This window comes from Parus major, chromosome 11 (assembly GCF_001522545.3).
Source record: "Parus major isolate Abel chromosome 11, Parus_major1.1, whole genome shotgun sequence".
In the NCBI taxonomy this organism is placed as follows: domain Eukaryota; kingdom Metazoa; phylum Chordata; class Aves; order Passeriformes; family Paridae; genus Parus; species Parus major.
Window position 1 is genome coordinate 10666268 of NC_031780.1, and position 19939 is coordinate 10686206.

The 19939-nt window shown below is 33.3% G+C and overlaps 1 long non-coding RNA gene across 15 annotated transcripts in view; it reads left to right on the plus strand.

Moving 5' to 3' along the window:
• LOC107209772 overlaps nt 1-19939 on the plus strand; it is a 73479-nt gene that overhangs the window by 16093 nt on the left and 37447 nt on the right. For 10 of the 15 annotated variants that reach the window (XR_004499095.1, XR_004499096.1, XR_004499099.1 and 7 more), the window contains exons 5-8: nt 3054-3193; nt 5838-6005; nt 9333-9394; nt 16005-16157. This is a non-coding gene — a long non-coding RNA (uncharacterized LOC107209772). Of the gene's footprint in view, nt 1-3053; nt 3194-5837; nt 6006-9332; nt 9395-16004; nt 16173-19939 lie in introns of all 15 variants that reach the window. The other 5 variants (XR_004499090.1, XR_004499097.1, XR_004499092.1 and 2 more) reach the window with 5 other exon arrangements.

Sequence of the window (19939 nt, forward strand, 5' to 3'; positions counted from 1 at the left end):
ATTTGATTCTGGTCCTTTTAAATAGATCTTTATATACTGTGTGCTGTAATGTGTCTATACATGTTTTGTGCTTTTGCACACGTGTAACTGTGTTCATATTATTCTTACAATATTTGGCATACTTCTTCATATGGTCTAAGGTGAACTTAAAAATTATAGTAGTAAAAAACTGTGAGAACAAATGGCTTAAAACTTTTTTTTTCCTTTTACTTAGGAGGTGCAACAGTTGTATAATCACAATATTTAGAGTTTTGCATGGAGAAGTTGGTCACTTGTTTCTCACTTAAGTTGATTGCTGGAGATTTCTCCAAAATTTGATGTCATAAATATTTCTGATGATATTTTTGTTTATTTTCTACCATTTATTCAGATAAATAATTCTTACTAATAAATCAATGTAACAGTCTTGGATTGAAATTTTCTATTGTACTTAAAAACATAGTGGGATGACTTAAAAAGATATTTAACAAGAGAAATTGAAAATAAGCTTCCCTTATAGCACAGTAATCTATACTGTATGTTTCTTCTGTAAAAGAAACATACATTTTACTCTCATACAAGTATTGCTTCGTCATTCATCATTCCATGTTAGTGTATAGGTATCAATAAAAGAAAGAGAAGGATTATATAACCACCATTTAATGGCCAGCTCTTTTCATTGCCTACTTGGACAATGCAGCTTTACTAGAGCTTACCTGTGCCAGCAGTAGATAGGCCAGTGTCTACAGGTGCCACTAAATAATATTTTTTTTCATTTTTTTTAAATGGATGAAAAGGTGCATAAACACATTCTTTGCTAAAGTTATTTTTGGGAAATTTATTTGATGTTGATGGGAATTTTGCCAAAGCCAGTACTGCAGAACTGGATCTGAAAAGTTTGCAAAGAGCAAGTATGAATTTGTCAGTTGACTCTTATTATTAAGTCAGTATCCAAGAAAACAATTCATTTGTATAAAAGGTTTGGAGGAATTGTTTTCATATGACCTTGTAATGCAAATCTAGCAATGCTTAACGTCTCTCCAAAGGAAATGGTGCCAGATGTGGTTGACCATTATAGTTACACAGATGGCTCCAACTCCAGTGAAATACAGTAAATATGAAAGAAATTCCACATGAATTCAAATAAATGTAATCTTAAAATTCAAAAGAAGAAAGCAACACACGTGGACTCAATTCAAACTGACATAAACATTAGCATTATATGGGTTCAGATAAAACTTGTCTTCTAAAATGTTCTTAATTTAAACATCAAAATTCTTAACTACCATCATAATGATGCTTAATGATTTTTCTGCCAGCAGTCTTCTAAAAAACTGAACTAATACTTGGCTGCATCTGTATGTGAAGTGATTGTACCTAAAGCTAATGACCTCACATATAACTGGATATTGTGGTCATTTAAACTTGAGAACATTTTTAGAAGTGTGAAAACTGACAGTATTTCTTTTGTTTTGAAGACAGTTATGCTTTCTTTATGGAAGCCAATCAAACTCTAAGTAATTAGAGAACACACAGTCTCTTCTGTAGCTTTGCAAGACTGTGGAATAGTAGAAGGTTCATTGTATTATATTGCCTGCATATTACCTTCAAACTTATAGGAGAGTGATGCATGAATTACTGCAGGACTTTGCTTAAATTCATGCATGCTGTGAAAACAGTCATACTATAAAATGCTCTATACCTAGAGAACTGTGTACATGGGTTAGATATAATGTCAGAAAAAGACAAAATACAGGGATATGCAACTTTTTAATGAAAAATATATATCAGAAATATAAACCCTATGTACTTTAGGGTTTACAATTTATGCTATAATATTTTATTTCTTTAATTTTAAAGTCATTCTTCAAATACATGAGATATAAATACAGGTAATAAAATATATAAATACAGGTACTCTGAACTCTCAGTCAACATGTAGAGTCTATTAACCTGTGTGAGCTGTCCCTTCTGCAGCGTTTCTTTCTCCTCTCTTTTTGTGGTCAAGGCTTGTTAACATAGATCTCTTGAAGAGATAGGTGGATAAATAAACAGATATCAGAAGATTTTTAATACATTGATGTATGTAAAATATAAAGTTTTTTAGCTGATGTGCTTTGCCAAAGAATTGAGGAAATTACTTTGTTTGCAAAACCCTACAATTACTGATTTTTCACAGAGTACTTAAGTGAATAAACTGGTTTGGTGAAGATCGACATTTTTCCAGTAAATAAGAATGCAAAGATAGTAATATGAAGACTATACTACTCACTGTCTAATTTATATGAAAAATTATTGCATAGCTTTGTCTTTTTGCCTACTGAGAATTACACTGTAAATTATATAATGTACTTAATTTAGTTTTAATCTGAATAATACTTCTTGTTGTGGTTTCAACAGTTCTAGTTCTGTGTCCATACAATCCTCATTGCACATAGATTGATAGTTTACAAGTAAATAATGTGTTACAGGCAAAATAGTTATTCTAATTTCTTGGCCCACCTCTGTTTTTTATTTCTTAAAGTAGGAGAAAGATTACTTTAAATGTGCTTCTTAATCAATATCAGAATTGTTGTTTTACAGTATGAGAAAACCGTTGTCACTTTGTGGTCAACATTTTTCTTTGAACAGGCAACTGACTTTATGCTCTGCATGTTTCACAGATTTAAAAGAAATCAGGTGGATGATCCCAGTTCTCTACATTAAGAGGTTTTGTATGCGGAAAGAATGGTTTTGTTAGTTGTCAGTTGCTGAGGTTTGGAATTGTGGATTACTCTGGGATATGCATCTGAATTCCTTTTCTAGTCCCACAAATGTTGCATGCTGCCAACTTTTTGACTTTGGAGCTCTAAATTAAGGCCAGTTCCTTTGCTCATCCCACAAACTCTTTCATGTTTTTTAACCGCAGCCTGAGAAAGGCGCCTTGGTTTCAACAGCAGCAGACCAGCATGTGTTTACTTAATTCCTAAGACATGATGACAGTGGTCTCTGTGCCACTAAAAGCTTTTTTCTTTATTATTTTCTGTTGAAGCTGATTTCCAAAGGTTTTTCACATGCCATATGTTTTATTACAGTGTCTTCTGTATGACCCATGGGCAGCAATGGAAATCAAAGGAACAGCAAATGAAACTGCAAATTGCTAAACTAGAGATGGCTATCAAATCTGATTTAGCAGACAAAAATGCAATCCTTGACGAGATCAAAGTAGAAAGAGGTATTTTTCTGAAAAAATCTAATATTTTCTCAAGATGTGAGGTCATACCTATGTAGAAGTTCAGAATATTGCCCAGAAAAGTGTAGTTTCTATTGCTGGTGATTTCAAAGCTGCCTTTTAAGTGAACATTTGTACAATATGCTAAAATTATGACTAGCTTTTAAGTACAAAAATTGACCAAATACAGATTATATGCTGAATGAGGCTCATATTTTTTCAGCTGCACTTATTATTCTTCTGTTGGGTTAGTACTTACTCTTTATTCTGTGTTTCTTCTCTCCTCTACATTGAAAGCTGTTATGGAAAAAAGGCCCATCTGACAGTCTCCCTCAAATTTTAAGCCACTTTCTCTCCATACAAAGTTACATGTAGCCTGTATGGGCCCTTGGCCATGTTTAATAGTCTTTCAACTTCATTAATTCAGAAATTTTTAGTATTTTCAGTGTACACTGATTTTTATTTACAGCTGTGTGCATTTGCAATAATACATTTTTCTTCTGTCTGTGAACAATCTTATGGAATGAAGTGGACCAACTTGTTGTGAATAATTCTTCTTATGAGTATGCTTCAGTTCATCATGTGCTTACCATTAAGATTCTGAGTAGCTTTATTGACATCTAATACTAAATTGAACATTTAAACATTTCTTTGACCTCAGTAAGTGTTTGCAAAATTTGCCTTAAGTGATAACTAAAATAAATAAAGATACCTTAGGCTACATTAATATGAAGTTACTACATATTGGCAGTTGTTACTGACAGCTTGATTATGTAAAGCTACATTTAAAATGATATTCAGAGCATGAAAATATCATAGGCTGTGCTATTATTTGTTTAAGATGAATGTGGAAAATTAGGCAAGGCTTTCCATCCTCTGTTCTTTCTAAGGGCATAATGTTTAAGTGGCAATCTTTGCCTTCCCCAGATTGCCACTTCACAGCTTCTTGTACTCCTAACTATATCGCCAAGGTACTGTACTTTCAATTGCTACTAAGTTCTTGCAGCTTGCATAGATATTTTAATACCCTTTAAGCCTTATGTATCTAGGATTTGATTACAGCTTTTATCATTGCAACTGCAGAAGTATTCACAGAATCATCAAGTGGTTAAGGTTGGAAGGGATCACAGGGGGATCATCTCACAGAATTGCAGAGCTGTAGAATGTACGGAGTTGGAAAGCACCCACAAGGATTGTGAAAGTCCAGCTTCTGACCCTGCACATTTTGCTCTTGTTTGGGTGGAGTTTATTTTGCCTTCCTTCTAAAACTTACCAATATATAGCAGAGGGAAATAATTAATAAATGGAGTGACTTCAGCATATAGCTAAATAGGTATTGTGAACAAGTGGTTTGGCCACTTAGAGAAACACTATCAAAGGTTTTGGCAAAAGCAGGGTTTAGTATCAATTTGTGGAAACATGACTTTACAGAGTTTTTGGCAAGGCTCACTTACTACACAGATTAAAGCATACAAAGGAAGATCAAATTAGAAGCAATTTGGAATGATTAGAGTCAGGAATGCAAAGCGGGGTAAGGGTGCTGAGATATGGCTGCATATATAAGGGTGCAAAAGAGTTTAGCAGCACTTAATCACTGAGTATTTTAGCATTTACCAAGCAATTCCATAGGGTTCACTACAGTTATAACAATGACTTGGCTGTAGATATGAGATAGTAACATTCATACCATAATCAATTCCCATACACAGGTAAAGTGATGTGTACACCTATATCTCTGTGTGTACAGGTGCCTACCAACCTAAGAGGTACTTACCATAGGTTCAATGAGTAAATCACATTAAATGCCTTTGTGTTTCCTAACAAGTAGCATTTAGACCTCGAAGATGCTGGAAATGTGTGGGTGTCTGCGATGGTCATTCTAGTGAGGCAGATTGGAGGGTGTGTGAGCCCTGGGAGGTGCCCCATGCAGAGGGAGGTGCTGGCACTGCTACTGTGCTCCTGGAGAGCACAAGGGGCCTCACTTCTGGAGGGTTTAACATGATTGACTTCACTAAGTCATCACTAAGTTTCCATCCTGGACATAACCCTGCAATGTTGTATCCATTCTTGAGATGTTACTGCATGTTACTGAACTCAAAGGGAACCAATGGAGTAAGATTACGTTGGAATAAGTTATGGACTAAAGATACTTTACCTTAGCAAAGGTTTGTTCTGTGTGACAAGGCTGATTCTTTTTTAAGTGATATTAGTTTGTTTTTGAAACAGAAAATATTGTATAATTTAGTTGTAAAATTGCTAACTGAATAAGATAGTAATGGAGTGGGATATTTTGGTTTTGGTTTGTTGTTTTTTTTCTTAACTGTGTCTTCTGGAACTGAAAGATCTGAAATATAAATGAATCTGGAAATCTAAGAGGCTGTATATATGTTGACAGGTACCAAATGATTATAATAGTTATGTTTTCACAAATATACATCGTTAGAGAATTTCTTTTTACTGAATCAATTATTTGTTAGTGCAGTTGACAACTTCTCATTGTTTCCTGTGCTGCATAAGCAATACCATTGTTTAAAGGCTTTGCATAATGAATATAGGCCATAACTCTTCCAGTTTTGAACTTATTAAAGTTTTGCTATTCAAGGGGTGTTATAAAGACTGTAAGTTTATCTTTTCATGTCACATACAGGACAGGAGGTTAAACAAGAAAGGCTAGCAGATGATAAGGTGGAGATGGCTGAAGAAATTTAACAGGAGACAGAAAAGCTCTCACATCTGTGAGAGGAGCAGTTAGCTGACCAAACATCAATTACTTCTGGAAATGAGAGAGAAATAACTGAAGAATTGGAACCAGAAGGTAGAATTCATTTTTATGAATAAGTAACTGTATTTTGTTAATAAATCTATGTCTCTTTCCATTTTCTTAAGCATTTCTTACTAGCAGTGGGAGCTGCCTCATTATGAGAAGCTCCATGACAGAAATTATATTCTGGTGTACTTTATAGCTGAAGCTGGGTAGTGGATATGGTGGTGTTATTTTCTTCCCAAATGGAAACTATATTGTAATTGAATGCAAAAATCTGGTATCTGACCTAGATTCATAAAATATTAAAGGAAACCTGGCTTCTATTTTAAATGTCTTTATATTCTCCCTTAGAACTATGCTGTTCTAAAGACTATTTTAATGAAAATGCTTCTTTTGTCTGCAGATAACAGCCAATGCTGCTATTGGAAATCCTTCCAGACAGAGAGAGGAGTAGTATGTCTTATCATATTTGTGACTTAAAGTTGTTAGAGGCAGATTTATTTAAAGATTATAAAAGACAGGTCGTTCTGTTCCACCTCTGAGCTTAAATGGTTTATCATTGAAATAAACCAAGTCCATGATACCAAGTTTACAGTAAAAGTACAAACAGAATGCTTAAATTTCATGTTCTTTTGTTTGCAGCTTCTGTGTAAGAATACATTAGAAAAATTGGGAAAACATTATGTTGAATCCCTGTTGTGTTTATAAGTAATTTGCTTCAGAGAAAAAAAACCCCAAAATGCTCTGAAATAATCCACCTGCATGCAGAACTATTTTTTTATTAAAAAAAAAAAAAAAAAGTATGTATGTATAGCGTTAAACACAGTCAGAGGAAATCCACAAATTCAGGCCGTATTCCTGTATAAAGCCAATGGTTGTTCAGACTTCAATTCATCACAGGACTTAGAGCAATCCAGTCCTCAACTTTCATCTAGGAAACACTGCTTTTTTTTTTTTCTTTTTTTAGATGACTCTAAAGGTCATTGATTTGCAGGGTTAACCTTCTGCAAGGAAGAGAATATTTGCCTGGCACTTATTCTTCATTTGTTAGTAAAGCACCTATATTGCTATCAGGTTCCTCAGCAAAAGTCAGATGGACTACAATAACAGGATTTAACTACATTGATTCTTCTAATGTTTTTCAGATCCAGGTGATGATGCTCTTGAAGCAATAAAAACCAACAGCAATGATTGTGTTATTTTAAGTCCATTATCCACGAATATTAAACAGATGAGTCAGAATGTTCATGGCAATTATTTAGCCAGACTAAAAAAAAAATTAAACTTAATGCCCTCTAAGAGTAGCTTTTCTATATCTACCATCAGTTTTCATAAAGTTAAATATATACGCTATCAAATCACTTCAGTGTACTTCATTTTCTATTATTAGTTCTGGTCAAGTGCACTAATCATGTTCTCTTGACTTATTATGAAAACCAGCAATTAATTACCATGAAGACATATTTAAAAAGTAAGATGACATTAATACAAATTTGGAAAACTTACTTTGAACAGTATTTCAGTAGGATAGTTCTGTTAAAAAAAATAATAAATTCATACTTTTTAATCTAACCTTGACTGAACAATGTTTAAAAATACAAAACTAGTACTTAAAATTGATGACACTACTTCTAACAGTTAATACTTTCCTGATCTGTCTTAGCCTTCTTTTCAAGGACCAGAGCTGTACTGCTAGATCCTATCAGACTTCACGGTTTTTAATGTTCTGCAATGTGATATCCTAGAGGTAGCTTGATTTTTTTAAAATGCTCCTTTCAAGGCTGTGAAGCATCCTACAAAGCAGCTAGCAACAAGAAGCAATTTGTTGTATGAGAAATATAGCTGTTATTTTTTTAAGCTGTAGAAGAGGTTAAGAAATGCTATCACTCATATATTCTTCAGAAAGATGCAGAAGGTACTTTTGAAGATGGAATTACATTGTTTGTGTGTATAATGTTAAAAAATTATCATCTGTAATTTTGAAAACTAAAATTACTGCGACTCATCTCTATTAAGTCAAAATATAGTACACTTTTTCTGTAATTTTCTAGTCATCATGTATTTTATAACAATTATTTAAGAACACTTCTGCGAGAACTTTGTGTGTAGATTCATTTCAGGTTAATCAATTTCTACCTTTCTCCATTGATCTGTTCCTATGGCAACAAAAATGCATGTTCATGAAGGGTAGATAAAACAATAAAACGTCTGAACTATTAGGACAATAGTGTATTTGATACAGATTGGATTTTAAAAATGTGCATTGGTTGATATAAATTTTTGGGTTAATTGTAGAATAGAGCATGTCAAAATTGTTACTGAATTTGTATTTTTTTAAGATTAAAAATCACTGCCTTTTATCTTTTGAGATGAATATCCTGCTGGTAATCAAACACTGTAAATAAAACTTGTGATTTTTAGAGATCGTTATGCTAATTATCCCCTAAATCTGAGTTGTATGCCAAACTGTTTAAGCCATTTAAGATCATACTGAGGTTTTTTTGCATGTTGCAAATTAGACAGTTCATGGTTATTTCTTAGATATGTTGATCATAAAGGGTATCTAACAGATTTTCCAGTACTTAACTGTACCACTTGCTTCTTTCTCTTTTCTTCTTGTCTATGATGTATGATTAATCATAGATTACTTCATTTTGTTTCATTTCATTTACAACATTTATGAGCTTCACTTTGTCGGTATGAAATGCTTGTCCCCTTCTTTCCTTTCCAAAGTGGCATAATTAGTGTTAGCATCTTTTTTAACAGGCTACATAAAGTTTAGTGGCTGGATTAAATCAAGTCATTAACATAATGTGCTATACAATTTGCCCCTATCTCTTTTCGTTTCCAGTACATCAAAGTGCCACAGAGTGCCAGTGTAATTGGGCCTTGCTAGCTTGTCAGGTTCAGTCAGGCTGATGGCTGCTGCTTTTACTAAAAAGCTTCCAGGCATGATAATTAATAGAGAAAAGAAGTCTGAGAAATGTAAAAGTTTGGACAGTTCTCTATGAATATTTCATACATTTGAATAATCAGAAGTTAACATTATCAATTTGATGTATAATACATTGATTAAAAGCCTTGTTTCAGATCCTCAAAATAGACATCAAAACTGGGAATTTGCATTTTCTTTGGCATGGTCTTTATATTAAAAAAAAAATAAATTAAATAAGTATTTTCTCTTCCATCCCCTCCTCCTTTGCACTCCCACGTCTGTACCATATCCTTACAGGAAAATATATAGCATTCAATTCTCACAATAAAATTTTCTGCTATCAACTTCCAAATTGTCTTAAAATGTTCCATGAGACAATTACTGGCAAACCAAATTTGTTTTGGTAGTGGTTCCATTTTTTCCTGTTTTTTTTTTTCTTGCAGATACCAGAAGTGCATTCTCTTGCTCTAATAGCAGTTTACTGTAGCAGCCATTACCTGTACCTGTAAGTTAAGATCTCAAGTTGTAACTAATTTTGACATGACAATCTTTCTTAAACAGCAAAAAAACAATGCAAATTGCTCATGGTTCTCCAGGTGAGGGGCACACACTTGTGCTAAGGTGAGAAGTTGTAAAGCTTGAAGCTTATGTAAAGCAAGGCAATAAAAACTATTCATTTTATTTTTTTCTTTTTTTTTTATTTTCAATTACTTTAATAGTGTCTTTCTGTCTATGTGCTAGCAGTGTTCATTGAAAAAAAGGAAATTGTTTGGATATTGCAGTTTTAAATTTTGGCTCATATGATATCTCTTTAAACTTATTTTCTGCAGGACTTGAATGTCTTCGGTGTACTTCAGGGAGATGCTTGAGTGTTCCATTTTTTTTTTTTTTTCTCAACCTGGCTTGTATTGTAAATATCTAATCTGACTTTTAGAGAGCTAATTTTTAGGGTTTTAGTATTACCCAGTGTTACTGAGTTGGCCCAACTGTACTAGAAATATTAATCCTTTGTATTCTCCTATTCCTGTCTAGAACTAACCTCTGTTGCTTTGTGTTTTTCTTCTGTAAGAAATTAGGGAAGTAAAAGTGCTGTACCAGCATATTTAATAAAACAAGAAATAAAATCTATGAAACAGAACCATCTTATCAGATTATGATAAAAGTAACTTGTTAAACTTTGTAGTCAGTACATACAAAGACTACTGATTGGTCTAAGATTAAAAAGAACCATTTGCCATTCTCCATCTTTAAGGTGGTTGTTTGCTGTGCAGGTCACTATAATCCAGAAACTTAAGTAAAAGAAAGATTAAAGAATCCAGGAAATACCTTAGCTGTGTTTTGCAACTGATAAAGTGTGAGATGACAGAAGTTTGAGTAGGTAGTATGCTGCAATGATGGATTTAGAACTTCTATCTAGCCCTTGTCAAATATACTTTGAAGTTGTAATTGAAAGCATGTACTGCAAGTCATTCTTTGTGATAGAAGAAATGAAAGAAGAGGGACAAATAATACCAAAAACCACCAAACACCAGCTTTTAAAATGATTGAAAACTACAGAATCTTAAGTAATTGCCCATTATTTTTTAGGTAACAAAACTAATTAGTCAGAATATGAAGTTAAATAGAAGGCCAGATTTAAGGCTGAATGTATAAGGCCACAGGAAAAGAATCAGACGGAGTCATTCTCAACCTAGCTGTAAATTTTTTTTGAGGTTATGAATTCAAATTCTCCTCAGGTGCTTAGTGGAGAGTCTATTTATCAGAGCTTGTGGACATGGAAGTAAGTTATGGTGACTTTACAAATAGAATATATTTTTCTAACTGGAGGTATAAAAAGCAAAGGATGGGATTTGAAACTGAGTTTGAGTTTGATTAGTTGTGATAAATATCACCAAGCACCATTTTTTCACAATATGCATATTATAAGAATTAAGTTCTATTCATCTATGAAGGTCTGTATTGTTCTCACACAATTTTGTAATGACAAGAGGAGGATACAGTATCAAATACTAAGTATTAAAACTCTAAGTAAGAAAACCAGCCACATTAAAAATGTGCAATTAGACACAGTTTTTCTCTACAGATGCACTCCTAACAAATGAAGATGCTATACAGATACTTCTGCTTTCTTCCCATACTAAGAGGTACTTTTTTTCCTAAATGGATTAACTTCAAATACAAATTTTTGAAATTTAATTGTTTTCTTAAATCAAGACAGACGTCTGTGAGCTACATATAAAAAAATACATGTATAGCTGTATAGACAAAGACAGCAATGCTATTCTACTTGTCTTGGACTAGATTTTTATGTAATATTGTTACTTATTTAATCTTGTTTCTGTAACTTCAATGTACCAAAAATGTACAGATATCTATTTTCCTCAAGGAATTTTCTGCTTTTCATGCTTTTTTAACTTAAGAATTATGCCTCCCTTTGAAATGAAAGGTTGTTTTAAGTTTACGCAACCTTTGAATGTCTTAATTGTGTGATTGCTTGGTACTTGTGTAGCTAACTGGCTTTGAGATTTGATAGAGTTGGTGTTTGGTTTTTATTTTTGCTGATGGAGCAATCAAAGATGAGTGATTAAACATTTCGAAAAGAAATGTTCTCTTTGAGACAGTCTGCAGTAGTAGGTGTTCAGGACAGTAACAATATTGCTTATGGTTTTCCCAGCTTCTTGGGGAGAAGATAACGTTCAAAATTTTGCAAGTTTGTATCTCACCCAGGTCCAGATATATTTATATTTTTGTATTTAATCATCCCTTGAAACAATTTATCTTTAAAATCTGTTAGTTGAGGCAGTGCCACAGGCAAGGAACAAAGCCAAATCTTCAAAATTAATTCCACTAGAGGAGAAACGTTTAACAATTATATGTTTTTTCTTCAGAAAGGGTGCAAGGCAAGCTGAAGAGAAAGCAAGCATAATGCAATTGATCAAAATTTCTATTGTGAGCAAAGTGCAAATGTGACTTCATGATCAGATGTGTAGTTGTCATGGTTGTGGTGGGAAAGTTAACACTTCCCTCAAGAATCTTCTATTTTCTAAAATGTTTGGTGCTCTATACTGAATTAGAAATTTCCATTTGGGAAAGTTAAAGAGTGCATGGCTGCTAAATTGCAGATTTGCATAGAAAGCCAGTACCTAATCATGGAATTGGCTCAAGCTGTAGCAAGTAATTCATGCCTTTGATGATATTAAAGATGAATTTACACTGGTCAGAAAAATGGTGCCTTTGGACTCTGCACTAGATAAAATGGCAACAACCAGATCCCTTCATTATCACAAATAGATCTTTTTGTTCAGTGTTTCTTAATTCTAGTCAGAGCTGAAGAGGTCATCACGTGCTAATCTCAGACTCTTTCGTTCTTCTCCTGGCCCATGGCAAACAGTGATGCTGGGGAAGATGATTTGTGCCTTTCAGTCCTTTAGTAGGGATCCAGCTCCATTGGAGCTGTTAGACAAGGAGAGATCTCTTTGCCCCAGGCCTTAGGGAGAGTCTACGGTGTATGCACATCATTAAAGTCCCATCCATGTAGAGAAGGAACAGGGAGCATTTCTGTATCACTCTTCCTGTTCTCACATCTACACCAGTCTGGGGGGAAAGGTGAAAATAGAGCATGGGATTCCTCACATGAAAAGTCACTGCATACAGGACCGGAGTAATTTTTTTGCATTATGTATTTTTATGTGTATATGATTCTGTGTTGCCCTGTTAATCGTAATTACTTAATGAGAAATGTTAGTGTCTCTGTACACTTGAATTACATTGACATTCCTGTAATTGCATTCTTTGTGGCTCTGTTCTGACATTGTTAATAAATTGATCACGGGAATCAGCACTTGATAGAGAAAGAGGATTATTTCTCATTCAGTAATATATTTGTTAATCAATATTCATGGTGATTGAAATATGGATAGCAAATGGATGATTACTTGTGATTATTGAAGAATAGCTCATAGTTTATCTTATGTGCTCTTCACTTGAAATAGAAGTGAACTGTCCAAATAAATATATAAAATGCTAAGGAGTAAAGCATGCATATTTTTGAGCATTGGTAGATACAGGATTCCAGTTGATCTTACAGTTTAGAAGTTCCCTTTATTTAGAGTTCTTGAAGGCAACGTATTAGTTAAAACTGTGGATGTAAAAAATAGGAATGTTGATCCTACAATCAAGTTATTTTCAACTCAGCTGTTCTGTGCAGAAATCACAAACTTACTTTTTAAAATACTTACTTCTGCAGAATACTGTTGAGCATTTGGGACAGTTGAAATTCTATTTTTCATATCAAAGTATTAGCCTTTTATTGTGACCAAAAAGGAAATCAAAATATGGAATAAACAGGTGCTTGAAGACAGCAGTCAAGACTAATTACAGAATTAAACCAAGGGATTTTTAATCTCAGAAATCAGAAACATGAGAAAGGTTGAGATTTCAATTTCAAATGTATGTCAATGCATTTAGTACTTACCCTAATCCTAAAGCTTTTTGAAGGAGTTCAGTGATTCTTCCAAATCTCTGGGTAGCATTAATTACAAAGAGTCAGTGTTAAATGGTAGAGAAAGCATTTGGACATGGACTAAGTTCCTTACCCATGTTTTAGTTTTTTCCTCACCTGAAGTGAAAGCTCTCAACCAGTTTCTCGGAGACATTTTTGAAAGCATTTATGATTCTTTATTTTAATATCTGCCCATTCTGTGTTAGGTGAAATTTTGTATTATGTTTTGTTTGAAATACTAGATTTAAAGACTAATTTTATTCCTATTAAATAGAATTATTTGTGGGCAGTAGTTGACAAACTATCTATTGTCCTCTTGAACAGTACCTAATAAATAAGACAAGGCTTAAAAAAAAAATCAGCTTAGGAATAGATTTAAATAACATACTTCACACTGCATCATAGAAATATAAATGATTGTTTAAAAATTAAATCCTATCATATATTGTATGCTACATATATTTTCAGCATGGCTACATAATGTGAGTGCTTTTGTATTAATGATGAAATATGATAGCTAATGCTGTTCTTAAGCAGTATTTTTTATTCATAAATATCTTTTGGAATCAGCTTATGTTCTGCTTTGTACATGCTGTATTTACATTTAATATCAATTAAACTGGGACTCAAAATAGTCTTGACACTTAAGCTCCAGGATCATTTGTTATTTTTTCTTATAATTATCTAATAGTTTTTGCTTTGGTTTAAGTTAGAAAGCAGAATGCCTGGATTTACCCTACTAGCCTTGAAAAAGTGTAATATTCTTTGCCTACTGTATGCAATTACAAGTGTTAAATATGTCAAACAAATTTTAAGATATGTAAAAGGAACACTTTATAATACAGGATATTGTATTTGGACTTGATTCATAAGCTACTGTCTGTGTACAAACTAGTCTGACATAGCTGCTAAATACTTTGGGGCAAACAAAACCACTCAGCATATCCCTTTAAATGCAGATGCTAATACATCTGTTCAGTGCAAGAAGAAAAGAGTTGTTTCTGAAGTAAAATTAGACAATAGAGCCAATTTCATTTTTTATGCATGTGAATGTAGAGTGCTTGAGGTTATTAGTTGAAACTGAGTAACCTTTCCAGGCTTTCATCTCTTTCTTTTCAAATTTGAATATGAAAAGCATATTCAAGTCAGAGACCATCACTTTAATGACATTTGGCAGTCATTTGATTTATTAGATTTTAGAAAAAAAAATTCCTTTTAAATATTTCATCATTCTATGCTAATCCCAGTAATATTGCCAGCTGAAGCCGTGTACCTGTATTAGTGGAGACAGAATGGTGTAGAATTTTTTCTGTCATCCTAGTAAAATTTCCATGAATCTACTGAATAATAAAACAACCTTATTGAAATATTCAGATTTGGGTTTTTAGTTAAAGTGTCTTAGGATACATAATAAAAGGAAATGTCTTTTGAAAGGAGGGGGTAAAATTACTTCATCAAATATTGAAAGGACTTGACAGCAATGGAAATTGTTCTATATGATGGATATTTTTACAATAGGATACACCTGCTTTTCAGTTTGATTAATCATATAATTTGCTTGGGGAAATGTAAGCTATCTCCATAATAAATTAGAATATTGACTTGCAGTTCGAACACTGAATCTAGAAAGCTAATCTTCTGCATATGATTAATACGTCAAGTGATTTAAGTTTAAAATCAAAAATTGTCAAAATACTTCCACATAGGGGAAATATTTTTAATAAAGGTATGAACTTGAAAGAAATGAAAGAAGTAAAAAGAATTTTTTTTGACGTTTCTGTACTCCAACATGTTGTGTTTGCTCTTTGAAGAATGTTGTCTTTGAGTGCTCACCTACATACTCCGCTTTGGAAACCAGAGTGGCTTTTCTTTCTTCAAATTACCTAGGGAAGTACTTTTGACTTTCTGTTGAGTCTGATATTCACACTTAAATACAGAAACCTTATCACAATGTATCTGTATACAAAACCATGGACCTTGCTGAATAATGTGAGATGGAAAACAAAAATGCAATTTTACTTAAAAGAGAATAATAAAAGTCTGATGAGGAACAGTTGAGTTTAGTTGTATGATATTATTAATTTTAACTCTTAAAGGTATGTTTGATTTAACTAGTCCAGTTCAGTATAAGACATTGAATTCCATTTAAATGCAGTTGTACTTTACATGCCTAACAACTTTTTGACTTGGTGGATTTTTAATGAATGTGGTACAATCTGCAGTAGGCACTAACAATTCTCTTCCATTTGGAAAATTTTGGTGCCTACTATTACTGAAACTGTTTCTGACAGTTACGGGATCACTTTGCTGTGTAGCTAAAAATAATGGCAGCTGAAATTAATGGTTCAGATGACATTAGTACCTAAAGATAATCATAACCTAATCTTCTTCAGTAGACTGTGACTATTGCAAAAATTTTTTAAGTATCAGATGTCTGTTGCAACAGTATTCTTAACTGCAAACCACAGGGTAGATTCTTACTGTGTCTGTGTCAAATCAATCCATCAGTGTTAATTCTACAAATTACCCAATGGTTCACATGTATGTTTGGCTTGTGTTAACACTTTGAGAAACACTAAATAACTTTTTTTGTTTGTGTTTTGTTTTTAAATAGGAAGTTGAAAAATCTGGATTAAAATTACATCACTTGGTTTTATAAAGTCATGAATTACATCAGATGAAATAATACAGCAGCTGAGTGTAGAATGCAGATGAAACAATTTCCCTGCAGAGGACACTCCACTGTCAGGTAGTCAGAGGAGTGACTGTAAGTACAGCACTGGTGAGTGGGACCTATGCCTGAGCAGGTGTGTTCCTTCCCTAAAATTCTGTCTTATGAAAATGCCTGCAACAAAGCCTATTTCCTATACATTATATTTTCATTTATCTCTGTACTGGTTTTATTTGTCATTCTTCCAACTATTTTGGGAAATGCTGAAGATGGTTTTTAAGAACTGAGATAAGGATGCAATTATTAAGTATAGACTACAATACAAAAGTAGGCTTGTGTAAGAAATTGAAACTGCAATATATTTAAATATGCTTGTAGTGCATACATTTTAAAATTAGGCTTTACATAACTAAATTTTCTTTTTTGGAAGAGCACAACAAACTGATTTTTCTATTGATACATGATATAGCAAAAGGAAAACATTTTGTCCGACCATGTACAACTGAAATATATTTAGAGAAAATACGTAATGGACGTGATCTTCACTTAGGAATACTCAGAGTACCTTTAATAAGACATTTTATAAGGGAAATTACTCAACTGTATTTAATACTAATAAATTGGTATTTACTTCTAGCTTATATAATAAATGAACTCTATATTATATATAATACTTATATAATAAATGACTCTAATAAATGAACATCTGAAAATAGTTGGTCTCAATCCACCATGCAGTTGTTAACTTTTGTGACTCCAAGAAGGACATTGATCTTTGTAAGGCCTAGGGACAGAAAAAGAAACCATCAAAAAAACACTAATTCTGCGAAGTCCTGAATTCACTGAGGCTTCCTTCCCTTCAGACAAATGGGATTTCTGGCATCATATGCTAAATAAGACATTGCATAAATAAGAGCTCTTTTTATGAGCTGGACAATTTCATCTTGTTAGCTTCTGTAGTTACTTCTCCAGATGTTCTAGTTAGACAGACAAAAATGAAATCTTTTTCAAAACCTGTTGAAATAATACCATAAGCCAATGAAAGCTTCTTAAGACTTTTTATTTCTCTTGCTTTTTGAATTCTCATTGCTTTGAATATAACAAGCATTCAGAAGGTATAAGAGTCTTACACAATATTCTGATTCCTGGGTATGCTAGTTATGGTCTAAGCATAGCTGTATTTTAGGTATTTGCTCTGCAAAGTTTAACTAAAAATGCAGGAAAATTATGATGAATACAGAATAATTTTTTTCAGGATTTTAAGGTAATTATGAAACTTCAATACATTTCAAGCTGTGATATTTCAAAATAGCATCATGCTTTGGAAAGACTGTAATTCGTAAGGCTTTCCAATGTAGTAGTGTTGTATTTTATTATTTCTGTTACTCATAACCTGGCTGTGCAACTTTAATTTTTCTATTTACTGCTTGGTTATGGATTATAAAACTGTTTGAACTTCAAAATATCCCAGCAAATCAATATTAAAAGGTGGGGTTTGGTCTTAATTGCTTCAGGACTGTATTCTGCAGCTTTATACTGCTGTGGTTGTTATTTGTAGAGGTTTGCTTAGATAATTGGATGTCTAATTTCTACTCAAGATTAGCTTTGCATATAGGGGGAAAAACCTAATGAGCCTGCTTTTTGATAATACCAGTTGAGAAGCCAGTAAGATAATAGTAATGAAATCTGCATGTGTGTTTACTATAGCTTTGCTGCATCTCTTATTCATGTCTAATTAGATTTGAGTATGCTGAATATTTGAGGTTAATTGAATATTTAATAAAAATGAGATTTGCATGCGTAGAAAGAAATTTACTTTGAGCTTAGAAGGAAACTAATAGTCTTTTAGATTTTTGCATGGAGAAAATTGGAGTAAGGCTGTAAGTAATCTAAAAAAAATCACTAATTCTTACAATAAATAAAGCATTTTATATTATCTATAACTGGAACAGATTGACTGTTTTAAAAACATCTTAACTGTTGCAGAAGGCTTCATGATATTCATTGCTTAAAAAGCATTTGAAGTTTTTCCCATACCTTTTGCACATTGTTCACTGTCATTGTTTGTCATGTGAGATGCAGCAGATTAACAGAACCTTGTTGAAAACAGTATAGTAGAGTTCCAGTGATCTGGCCATACGAGATCCCATGAGTTTTCATTTTCACACGTGGTTCAAGCATGTAACTTGGCATTAATTGGGTTTTTTCAGCTATGACTTTTTCACTAAGAATAATTAGAGGATCATTTTATTTATTCCTGAGTCTTGGAACAGAAACTTGGATGGGGAAGTTTAGACAGTGCAGGATTATAGTGCAAACCTCTTGATTGCCCATGACATTGTGTTGTACCTCTTGATGATCACAGTGACTGAGAGGAGCTGTTGTGTTTGTTACCACTGAAAAGAGTTACTACAGTATCTGAGAATGCTTCCAAACACTATAGGCCTATACATTCAGAGAACAATGAAACTTGCCAAATGATACAGTGGTTCTAGAGAGCAGACAGCAGAAATAGAAGAAAGAGTTATGAAATCTGGCAAAGGTTTTACATGAAATTTAATTGGGAAGCTTTCTTTCCTCAAAACCTTTTCTCTCTTAGATGAACATATGACTATTTGAACAACTTGAAGTCCAAGTGGGAGTAGAGAGGTGTGGGAATGATGGGATATACTTTTTATTTAAAATAAACTACTGAAGATCCCTATTTTAAAAGTGGATTCCTCAAATGTTAAGCCTTTGCATCAGGAAACATTGTTATAATTCTGTGTGTTTATTCCTTTTCTAAAATAAGCTCAAGACTGTGGAGCATTTTTTTCTTCATTTGATGAAGAACTGCTTCATCAGGTAGTTGTTCAGTTTTTTAGAATGTAAGCTGTGAAAAAAACTGAACTACAGCAGAACAGCAATATTTTGAATTGCACAGGTTTCTAACAAGGTTCCAGGGTCATTGTAATCTTCATCTTTTAGTACTTCTTTAGGACTAACTTTAAAATTATAATTTTAGAGGCAAACTGTCACAAGTTAATTTTGAATTATTTTTGCAATTAATTGGATAGAAATATGAGATGTTCCATGCCTTGCAGCAATGTTAATGCTTCTAAGTTCAGACAGTACTAAGGGGTGCTATGAAAGCATGTTATTCATCAGGATCTAAAAATATATTTTCACTCTGGTTAATCATTTTCTCCAGACTGGAATAAAGTTCTTGTGCCGAATGTTTTACTTAACTATTCTGAATTTTTCCATTGAGAGAAATGAATTTGAACTCTTTAGGTTTGTTAATAATTTGCATTTAAAATTGTTATAGATACAGTATTAGTAAACTTAGGAAATTCCATTTGAGATGCTTATGGGAAGGGGAAGAATCTGTTGATGTGGCATTTCCTTTGAAGTTCTCTGGCTGTCCATCTGTCTCCCTGCTGCCTCCCCATCACTTCCTGTGGTGGCCTCAGGAGCACTTGGTCATGAGAGTAGCACATGTGGAAAGTCATCCACATGTCCAAAAGAACAGCAGATGACAACAGCTTCTTTTAACCCAAGAAAGTAAAAAATTGGGAGTGGAAAACAAGGATTCAAAGACAGAATGCCAGTGGTCTGCTGTTAGTAGAGAAAAAGGTGGCAAATTACAGATTCCTTTGACTGAATGATTCAGCAACTGGAGTGGCTGTTTTGTGATAGTAACCCATTCCTAACATCAGTTCCACTGCTGTAAGGGCTGGGGAACAGCTTTGGAGAAAACTGAAAAATCAGTAGAAAAAATAATTTCCTCTGGGAAATGGGCTTCCTAGGACTAATAGAGATATGTCCTTCAATAAATCCCTCTACAAGGAATTTAGGTCTTCTTATCTCCTCGTGTTGCTGTATTGCAGTGCTGTCAG